Raw genomic sequence first — 12,420 nt, forward strand, 5'->3', positions numbered from 1 at the left:
TGACTCAAACTTCTCTTCTGTCATATTGTCTCGTTGAAAGTGTGCTACAGGAAGTGTTGCCAAGTGGCTTCTCCAAAAATATTGGATGCAATGGTGAAAGGTGCGACGTGCTCGAGACACACACTCATCTCTCTCCACTCCATGCTGTTTCCTCCTCTCTTTGGCCCCACCCCAGACTCCTGACACCTCCTCCTGATTGGCTGCTGCTGGGTAATGCAGCCAGTCAGGACGTAGGAAGCTGCCCAGCCCCGTAGCAACAGCCCTGCTCAGGGAAATCCTTCAGCCCCCCCAGGCCGGTCAGGTCACTATGCCCAGAGAAGTAATACCGGTATACACATACACATATGCACACGCCCAGAGAGGTAATACCGGTATACACATACATGTCCAGTATTACCTTTTTTACTGGACAGTGTCCAAATACAGGATAGTCTGGTTCAATACTGGACACCTGGCAACCCTAAAGGTTCCTATTAATGAAAAGATTTTATTTCAACTCCCGTCCCCTACATTTTGGGGAAGATTACTAGTTACAGAGGAGAAACACTTTTGCAATAGCCTGTTCCTTCTGTTCCACCTTTCTTTGTGATGTACGTAACGACTTTCTTGTTCTGGCTATTAGTTTTGGGGTGAAGTGTGACCCCAGAGAGAAAACATCGGCAAATGTTCAGCACAGATTCATTTAACAAAAGTGGATAAAATGCATACTTTTCCTTCGAGTCAATGACATTGTAATATTTAAATCCAACAAAAAGGGCAGTTTTGAAAAGTCCCTTTGCACAATAATTCCAATAGTCATCTTGTAAGCACATGTATTGAAAGCAAGTTTGGACAGAAGAATCCCCATTACAGCGGTTAACATCATCTTATTGAAATGTCTTTCGTGACTTAATAATAGCACTTTCACAATATCACACCCAAGTTTTCAAAACTAGCCTGGAGTGTCGATTGTTTTCTAACAGCGTCAGATTAAACAAAAGTCCCATACATTCCCTACATGTGATTGTTGTGTCCTACCCAACCTGAATGAACCACAAAACAGTGTACGGACTTACAAAATAATTCCCACCCCACCAGCTGTTCCTCAATAGATACAGCAGCTACTAACACGGAGATCTGCCAGTAGGGACCATGAAACGTCACCAAGACTTTCCAATGTGCAGTCAATGTCCAGCCTAGACCTGTTATCCAGTATATTGATGGACAAACATGCATCCCCAATGCCTTGGAACAAAGTATCTTGCCCTGTTCTGCACTATCTCCGGGTGTTACTGGATACTAGATAGATACTGGACCATTTGATCTGACCTCTTCTAAGCTTTTCCTATCACTCACAGCATAGCACTTGTTATGAACCAAGGCAATGTTGGATCTAAATCAGGGGTGGGCAACTCCAGGGAATTCCAATTTCAGGGAACCCATTGGGGAAGCCAGGGGAACCCACGGGTTCTAGGAACCCCTTGTTGAAAAACACTGGCTTATACAGTGTGACTTCAACCTGATCTACAAACCATAAATAAATCTAACTGAATCTTTAGGAACCATAACCCTCACTCACTGATGACATGATGCATACAGTATGTTACATTTGCCTAGTGCTTAGAGCAGGGGTGGGCAACTCCAGTCCTCAAGGGCCAACAATAGATCAGGTTTGCAGGATATACCTGCTTCAGCACAGGCAGTGCAGTCTTCGACTGAGCCGCTGATTGAGCCACCTGTGCTGAATCGGGGATATCCTGAAAACCTGAGCTGTTAGAAGCACTTGAGGTCTGCAGTTACCCACCCCTGCTCCATGCAGTGGAAGGAATACAACACACAGTATACATGTGGTAGTGTAGGACCTGCTGTGGGGTAGGTACCTGCTGTGGGGTAGGTACCTGCTGTGGGGTAGGTACCTGCTGTGGGGTAGGCTACTTTAACATGCTTGCAGCTTGAAATGTTTTGTCCAAAGGCTTTAACTAAATGACCCATATTTATGAGAAGTAACAACAGAGAAAGAACAGATCGTATTACACTAAATAATTTGTCATATAGGATCTGGCGTTGGGGCCTATTTGTCAGCATCATTTCTCCCCTTTTCATGCGTTCAACCTTCAGTAATTCTGAGCTGACGTAAACCTCGAGTGAACAATATGAGTTAAATATATGAAACATGATTAACATATTTTACACCTGATGCAACTGCAACGACACAATTGATGCAGTGCAGTGTCCCTGGATACATGGTCCTCTTTGCTACTAAACTCTATTTCCATCTTGGGTGGAGATAACCCTTACTACATTCCATATGCCCGACCAGTATTTTGCGTTAGTGCTTTTTACAAGTGTGCATTTGGAAAGAGTCCTAAGAAATCCTTCCATGTGACAGTTATACTGTGCATTCTTCTCATACTCTCATCATATCCCATGTACAGAAATAGCCCTGGAACCACTGCTAACCCCAAGAGGGTTTCAGGGGAAAATGATAACCTTCACCCAGCCAACTGCTAAACATATTCCTGCTTCTCTGTCTCTGGGAAAAAAGTTGTAAAATCCTGAAAATATACCATACTTGTACCTTTTTTTAGATGCAACTTAATGTATTCATTACGATCCATAAGAGCTCAAATAATTTGCAACAATAATAAAAATAAGGCAGCCTACATACACAGCAAAATAAAAGAACACAGAAGCAAATCTGTGTGCTGAAAGATTACACATTTTGAAAAGAATTGTTAAACAAACAAAACTATGTAGAAAATATATATATATATGTGCTGCCTAGCCTCTGGCCGCTACTTCTTTTTCTGGGCCCTTCCAGTATAAGCCCTGTTAGGTGCAGGCAGTGGATGGGCTAATTCCTTCAAAAAGGCCCTGTGTGCTTTTGCAGCCTTGGATACAGTATATTAGATGTATCCAAGGGCGGGCCTAGCAACAGCCAGAGAGTGTCAGCCTGATGGGTGGGTACTGATTGGGCCACATACTGGATGTGATGGCCTATCAGTATCCAGATCTGTCTTGTTATGAGGAGCACCATGCAAAGATGAAAGCAATGCCATGCTGTGAGATATGTACCTGCCAATAAACAAAGTTGTACCATCACCAGTGTGATCCATGTCTGAGAATCAAGACCAAGGTGTCAGTATGGATTCTCCTTCCATCCAAAGGACCCATGCTGACTGGAGGCGCTGCGCCCACGATTAAGGTAACCTGTAAACCTGTCCTATTCTCCCCACAACACCACGGAGCACTCAGCCCTTCTGTTGCCACACAGGTACAGCACAACACCTAAATGGAGTAGCTAGAGAAGCAGATGATCCCAATCTCACTTAGGGTGGGGGTATAAGGGCTACACACACACACACACACACACACACACACACACACACACACACACACACACACACACACACACACACACACACACACACACACACACACACACACACACACACACACACACACATATAAGTTTGGGGGGAAATCCTCCATTTCAGATCAGTTCATGCACAAAAACATATTTTCTTTTAATACAAATATACGATTGTGTTCATTTTTTAAAGGGTACATCAATTTGCTGAATAATGACAGGGGCTTTCTGCTGGAAGCACTTAGTCTCTAGAAGCATTGCCAGGGCCCCCTTTACATTAGAGATGTGGGAACTTTTCGCTCAAGTTGGCGAGCCATGTGAAATGTTCCCTCTTCACCAAAGCAGATGTGTTTAAGCACTTCGCCTATTAAAAGACAAACTCAATTCCGTAGCCTGAAATATATTTTGTTTTTGTTTTTTGCAAAAAAAAGAAAGCCCTATTTCAGTGTCTGGCTGTTGGTGGAGCACAGATCCACTGGTAAAAATATACCAATTTCACCAGAACTTAGACAAGTTCTATCAATATTTTCAGAACTTTTTGGTCCAAAGTGTTTGGAGGAAACTTTTCGTGAATATGTGCAGCGCGCTCTTTAAGTTGGGCAAGAAATTTGCACTAAGCTCCCCTGCCATGCTGAGAGTCTTCACGGACGCAGGAACGAGTGTCCAAAACGTAGGGAAAAAGAGGGGGCGAAAAGAGATGGCGTGTTAGCAGTTACGAGAGAAGGTCAAGTTTAATATGTTAAGAAACGTAGTAAAAAAGTGATGCCAGTGTTTGTCGCAGTTATATATGTTGTATACGGAACAGGTTAGGGGGCATAGCAAGTTAATCAAGGCCACCATGTCATCAGGCATGCCGAATTAATAGCAGTTGGGCACATATTGACGGACCATTATATGGCGGGACAGTAGGAGTAAAGGGACCTGAAATGGTGTGAGAGATAAAGGTCTACCCACAGAGGCAGCTGGAGAAACGCAAGAATCCGCCAAGAAGGGGGAGGGCGGGGGGTGTATTATAACAAACAGACAGAAAATGTACATGAAAGTAGTTTCCTGGAATGGAAAAGGGATAAACTCTCCAATTAAGAGAAACACAATTCGTAGGCACCTAAAACCCCTAAAGGCGGATATTGCTTTAATTCAGTAAACCCACTTAAATGAAGAAGAAAATAAAAGGCTAAAGAGAGACTGGGTGAGACAATGTATTTATTCTTCAGCTGTTGGGAAAAGGGGTGTGTGCGTAGGACCCCGCTTTTTGGCGTTCCGCTCATACGGCGGTACCGAGAAGGGGGCCGCCATGTCTGCGCATACGCAGAACAGGGGCGGCTGAGGTCGCGCATGCGCAGAAGGGGGGATTGCAGTTCTGCGCATGCGCAGACCTGCAGGAGACGCCGAAAATCGCCGGTTCCGCTTTCCGCCGAATTTTGCTTTGCGGCGGGGCCATAGAACGGGACCCGCCGTATTAGCGGGGCCCGCCTGTATACCTTAATTTATGTAGTGCACACAGTGTACTCAGCACTTTACAAAAGAGACAACAAACAGTGCAGGGAATTATAATATAATAAGTTCATCGAAATAACACAGTAGCAAAGGGAATCCCTGCCCCAGGGAGCTTACAATCTAAGGTGAACATAATAGTGAGAGCGACTGCACGCGCAGCGGGAACAACAAACAGCACTTATATGAGGGAGGCCATAGTGCGCGCGAGCGGTGAAGAACGACGGCGCGACAGAATTTTGAGCCGACAAACTCTTTTGTTTTTTTCACGTGACGGCCACGTCATGACCGCACCACGTGAGCGGTTCTGCCAATGAAGGCGAACCAGCCTCGTGACGTCACGGGCACATCTCCCCATCACCTTGGATCCCGGTGCAGGGATCACTCGAGCGACAGGCATGCGCTCCGTCCCGCGCGCGCCCCCCTAGTATAAACGAATCCTAGGGGTGTAGCAATACTAATCAATGAAACCCTGCCCTGGGAAATAACACATTCTTCAGGAGGAGCGCCGGGGAGATTGGTTAAGTGTAAAAATGTATAAAAAAAAGTTGAAACATTTACAACGTATACGACCGCAAGGAAAATAGTCAAAACTTTTTTCAGCGCATAGTGGAAAAAATCCTGAAAGACAAACGTTTCAATACTCTAGAAGGCGGAGATTTTAATTAAGCTCAAGATCCGTTGTTAGACAAGTCAGGGCAGATATATAACAAAGGAGGTGAAATTCAGGACAGAAGAGTATTAAGAGTCTGTGAGAGACGATAGGAGTGACAGACTGCTGGCAATGACTAAATCCCACAGAGAGGGAGTACACCTTCTCTCACCCACACAATACTCTTTCAGAATTGATTCTTTTCTAATAAGTGGTCACTGCATTTCAAGCCTGGGTACGGCCTCCATAGAAAATATCATGCCCCAGTATAGATAGGGCTAAACAGGGCCGCCGACAGGGGGGGACAGCCGGGCTGCTGTCCCAGGCCTGGCCAGGCAAGGGGCTCGGCCTCCCTGCCGGCAACCCACAGTTTACTCTCTGCATGCAAGATGGGCCCTCCCCTTTCCTGGCCCCCCTTTCCTGGCTACCGCCCCCATCTGTCCTTCCCCCTTCTCCTGCAGGACTGGAGGGCCCTCTCCTTTGCACGGCAACACCATGTGTCCCTCCCTTCCGCGGGCCTCGAAGTGCCCTTATGTGCACTGGCCATGCAGCTCCAGTAGGCCCCAGGTATGTCCCCAGGCCCCTCCTCTTATACCACCCTCCCAGGCCCCTTAAACTCCCCCCCCGTGTGTGTGAATTTTTTTGGGGGTGGGGGGCTTGTTTGTGTTTGGGGAGGGGTGTATTGTGTGTGTGTTTGGGGAGGGGGGGATGTGCGTGTCTGTATTTGGGGACAGGAGCCTATTGTGTGTGTCTGTATTTGTGGAGCGTGGGGCTATTGTGTGTGTGTGTATCTGTATTTGGGGAGGGGGGCCTATTGTGTGTGTCTGTATTTGTGGAGCGGGGGGCTATTGTGTGTGTGTGTATCTGTATTTGGTGATGGGGGCCTATTGTGTGTGTGTGTGTGTCTGTATTTGAGGAGGGGGGTTTATTGTGTGTGTGTGTCTGTATTTGGGGACGGGAGCCTATTGTGTGTGTCTGTATTTGTGGAGCGGGGGGCTATTGTGTGTATGTGTGTGTATCTGTATCTGTATTTGGGGAGGGGGGTCTATTGTGTGTGTGTATCTGTATTTGGGGAGGGGAACAATTGTGTGTGTGTTTGTCTGTATTTGGGGATAGGGGCCTATTGTGTATGTGCGTGTCTGTATTTAGTGAGGGGGCATATTGTGTGTGTGTCTGTATTTGGGGAGGGGGCCTATTATGTGTGTATGTCTGTATTTGGGGACGGGGCCTATTGTGTGTGTGTGTCTGTATTTGGGGAGGGGGGCTATTGACTGTGTCTATATTTAGGGAGGGGGGCTTATTGAGTGTGTCTGTATTTAGGGAGGGTGGCCTATTGTGTGTGTGTGTATTTGGGGAGTGGACTTATTGTGTGTTTATTTGGGGAGGGGGGCATATTGTGTGTGTGTATTTGGGGAGGGGGGCTTTTTGTTTGTGTGTATATATTGGGGAGGGGGACTATTGAGTGTGGGGAAGGGGGAGAAACACATGGGGGAGGGAGGGGTGAAAGGAAAGGGTGACGGGGAGTGTAAGAGGGGGGTGAGAGAGCGAGGAGGTGTTCAGAAGGGTGAGGGAGGTGTAAGAGAAAACGGAAGGGGTTTTTCGCAAGGCAACAACACGTGGGTGGGGGACCCCGGTGGAAACTTTAGTCCTGGGCCCCGGGAAAGCTGTCTGCGGCCCTGAGGCTAAATATAGGGCTTCTACTAAATAGCTGGTATCAATTTAAGGACAACAATTTAAGGACATCAAAGAGAAGGGAACTTGTACTGGGAAACACCAAAGGAACGAGACAGGAATGCCCCTTGTCACCATTAATCTTTAACTTAGTGATTAAGCCATTACCCGAATATTTGAGACAAATGGAGAGTTAGTGCTATTAGCGGACAATCTGTAATTTTTGGTATCCAAACCTAAGGAGGCTTTAAGCACCATATTTAAGGCTATGCAGGAGTTTGGCAAATTCTCTGGGTTTAAAGCAAATGTAACAAAAACAGAAATATTAATCCTCCCAAATAAAAATGACGTAACATGGGATGAGAATCTACTGTACGGTACCTTTTAAAAAAAACAAGTAAGAAATTTCAGTTTAGATTGTATCATATTGTGATGTCTTTTTATTAGTTTATAGAAAGTGATTGGTGTTCTCACCTTTGAGCTGAGAGGGCTGCGAAATGTCAAAGATGGTGTCCGGCTGCATCATCGGTGAAATCCACTCCTCGGCACGGTGGCTCCTTACCTCCACCGATCCCAGAGAAAAGACCGTACTATTTACCATGCTTAAAAGAACGGCAACCTTGTGAATGCGAACTTCGCTGTTTATTCTGATATAATTTATAAATCTTATGATCTCGCACCATCAGTCTCTTTCGTTCCTCTTTTCGGAGGATCGTTGTCTGGAGAAGAGGATACCCGCTCTGTATTTTTGCTGTGAGAAGCTGCCAGTGGAAGGAAGAGGCTTGTATACGGTTTTTATTGTATCTTTCCGCTACATTTCCTTTTGTATTGTTTTTGATCCTGTTACCGCTTCCGAAAGGCATTTGTAACTGCATTCATTACCTGTTATTACATCACAAGCTCTATTTAATCTTATTTCATGGCCATCGAACTAAATTAAGCATTTAACACATCAATCCATTCTATCTACCAAGCGTACAGTGTATATGCTGTAGCTATACAAGCAGGGAGTAATACAGCGGAAGCTATAGAGCAGGAGCAGCCAACTCCAGTCCTCAAGGGCCACCGAAAGGTCAGATTTTCAGGATATCCCTACTTCAGCACACGTGACTCCATCAGTGGCTCAGTCATCCCTAATACGTGGCCTGTTGGTGGCCCTTGAGGACTGACATTGGCCACTGCTGATCTAGGCCTTGCAGAATGAATGTACTATAACATGTCTGTGTAACCCCCATTTCCTGGTGTTACTGAAAGTAGTGTAGGAGTTAACAGTAGAATTGAAAGTAAGTTCCACCCAGTGATGACACAGGAGTCTGTGTCAACAGAGGTATAAAGGAATGAAGCATGGGATTCTGGGAAGTTCCAGTCCCAGGATGGCAGCAGAAGAGAAGCACCCAGCTCAGATTCAGGGAAGGCTTTCCCCACAGTATAGCTCAGGTCAGGTCCCCCTTTTATTGTGTTCTACGATAGGGACAGTACCCCTTGAGTTAGTATCCTTTGGCCATAAGTAAGTACCAGCATGTCCCACAGAAGGAAATGCAGACATGCCTCCATGAGCCATGCAGAAGTGCCACCAGGATGCCTGGGCATCAGCCCTACAAGCAGATCCCCACCCCCAGTGATCAGTAACCCTGAGGAAGTGCCAGTTCCCAAGCAGTGACGGAGAAGTAACAGGAAGTTTACACAGGCCAGGATCTCAGTTGGGGACTCAAATGAAAAGGGATTCAAGCAGATGGAGAAGAAGGGAGGTGTTACCACCGCCCAGCAGACAACTAACAGCCCCTGAGACAAGGTAAATATGGAGGCCTTCTACAACATCGCACCGATGTAACATCCTTACGGAGCCAGGCAAGGAGGGTTACATTAAAGCATTGTCTGATTTACTATTCCTTCATTGACCATCATTTTCCATGTCCTCTCTTCCTGATGGGTTAAAGATGAATAATAATGTTTAACTTTGCATTGCAAGTCCCAGAGTCTTGGCCTCTCCTCATCATTGTAGCAATGCAAGGCAGAGACAACCCCAGCCAACATAAATTAAAGTGCACACTGGAACCCGAGAGCATTTAATATATTATGTGTTCACTTTGCATTATTTATTGCTCACATTACCAATAAGGCAAATAGGAATGAAGTGGTTTATCTGAGCTATCTCTGAAACATAGAATGGCATGTGTGGTGGCTTATTCTATACATCTGGACAGTATATATATATTTATAGACTGAATTACTTTTTACACTCCTCAAATATACGACTTCATCTTTGATTGCATGTCTCTATATTTCGTGCAAGCAATCTAAGCAAAACAAAACAAATATTAGAATACAGGGACTAAAAATAAAAGTGCATAAGTGCAGAATCCCTGCTTGGGTGGCCAGGCGGCTTCTCCAAAAATACTGGCACCATGGTGAGAGGTGCAACGCGCTTGAGACACACACACCCTCTCACATCTATGCTGTTTCCTCCTCTCTTTGGCACCACCCTCAGGCTCCTGACACCTCCTCCTGATTGGCTGCATTACCCAGCAGCAGCCAATCAGGATGGAGCTACCCAGCCCTATAGAATCAACCCTGTTCTCTCCCTGCTCCGGGAAATGCTACGACCCCCCAAGCCGGTCAGGTCACTGCGTAGAGAGGTAATACCGGTATATACATACACACCCAGAGAGGTAATATCGGTATACACATACACGCCCAGAGAGGTAATACCGGTATACACATACACACCCAGAGAGGTAATATCGGTATACACATACACGCCCAGAGAGGTAATACCGGTATACACATACACACCCAGAGAGGTAATATCGGTATACACATACACGCCCAGAGAGGTAATACCGGTATACACATACACGCCCAGAGAGGTAATATCGGTATACACATACACGCCCAGAGAGGTAATACCGGTATACACATACACGCCCAGAGAGGTAATACAGGTATACACATACACGCCCAGAGAGGTAATACCGGTATACACATACACGCCCAGAGAGGTAATACCGTTATACACATACACACCCAGAGAGGTAATACTGGTATACACATACACACCCAGAGAGGTAATACCGGTATACACATACACGCCCAGAGAGGTAATACCAGTATACACATACACGCCCAGAGAGGTAATACCAGTATACACATACACGCCCAGAGAGGTAATACCGGTATACACATACACGCCCAGAGAGGTAATACCGGTATACACATACACGCCCAGAGAGGTAATACCGGTATACACATACACGCCCAGAGAGGTAATACCAGTATACACATACACGCCCAGAGAGGTAATACCAGTATACACATACACGCCCAGAGAGGTAATACCGGTATACACATACACGCCCAGAGAGGTAATACCGGTATACACATACACGCCCAGAGAGGTAATACCGGTATACACATACACGCCCAGAGAGGTAATACCGGTATACACATACACACCCGGAGAGGTAATACCGGTATACACATACACGCCCAGAGAGGTAATACCGGTATACACATACACCCCCAGAGAGGTAATACCGGTACACACATACACACCCGGAGAGGTAATACCGGTATACACATACACACCCAGAGAGGTAATACCGGTATACGCATACACACCCAGAGAGGTAATACCGGTATACACATACACCCCCAGAGAGGTAATACCGGTACACACATACACACCCGGAGAGGTAATACCGGTATACACATACACACCCAGAGAGGTAATACCGGTATACGCATACACACCCAGAGAGGTAATACCGGTATACGCATACACACCCAGAGAGGTAATACCGGTATACACATACACGCCCAGAGAGGTAATACCGGTATACACATACACACCCGGAGAGGTAATACCGGTATACACATACACACCCGGAGAGGTAATACCGGTATACACATACACACCCAGAGAGGTAATACCGGTATACACATACACGCCCAGAGAGGTAATACCGGTATACACATACACACCCGGAGAGGTAATACCGGGGTATACACATACACACCCAGAGAGGTAATACCGGTATACACATACACGCCCAGAGAGGTAATACCGGTATACACATACACGCCCAGAGAGGTAATACCGGTATACACATACCCGCCCAGAGAGGTAATACCGGTATACACATACACGCCAAGAGAGGTAATACCGGTATACACATACACGCCCAGAGAGGTAATACCGGTATACACATACACGCCCGGAGAGGTAATACCGGTATACACATACACCCCCAGAGAGGTAATACTGGTATACACATACACGCCCAGAGAGGTAATACCGGTATACACATACACCCCCAGAGAGGTAATACCGGTATACACATACACCCCCAGAGAGGTAATACCGGTATACACATACACACCCAGAGAGGTAATACCGGTATACACATACACGCCCAGAGAGGTAATACCGGTATACACATACACGCCCAGAGAGGTAATACCGGAATACACATACACGCCCAGAGAGGTAATACCGGTATACACAGACACGCCCAGAGAGGTAATACCGGTATACACATAGACGCCCAGAGAGGTAATACCGGTATACACATACACGCCCAGAGAGGTAATACCGGTATACACATACACGCCCAGAGAGGTAATACCGGTATACATATACACGCCCAGAGAGGTAATACCGGTATACACATACACACCCAGAGAGGTAATACCGGTATACACATGCACACCCAGAGAGGTAATACCGGTATACACATACACACCCAGAGAGGTAATACCGGTATACACATACACGCCCAGAGAGGTAATACCGGTATACACATACACACCCGGAGAGGTAATACCGGTATACACATACACACCCGGAGAGGTATATACCGGTATACACATACACACCCGGAGAGGTATATACCGGTATACACATACACGCCCGGAGAGGTATATACATACACATTCAGTATTACCTCTATTTTGTTTACTGGACAGAGTGTCCAAATACAGGGCAGTCCGGTTCAATACTGGACACCTGGCAACCCTAAAATTATTCCCTGCCCCGCAGAGTTTACAATCTAAGGCCCAGATTCACAAATGGGTGCTAAATTTTAGCCCACCTTTACTCCCATTCAAATCAATGAGAGTAAAGGCGTGCTAAAGCTTAGCACCATTCTGTCTAACTCGGCTGCGCTTATACTAAGGCTGCGCTTATACTAAGGCTGCGCTTATACTAAGGCTGCGCTTATACTAAGGCTGCGCTTATACTAAGGCTGCACTTATA

Source organism: Ascaphus truei, chromosome 9 (genome assembly GCF_040206685.1).
Source record: "Ascaphus truei isolate aAscTru1 chromosome 9, aAscTru1.hap1, whole genome shotgun sequence".
Lineage (NCBI taxonomy): Eukaryota > Metazoa > Chordata > Amphibia > Anura > Ascaphidae > Ascaphus > Ascaphus truei.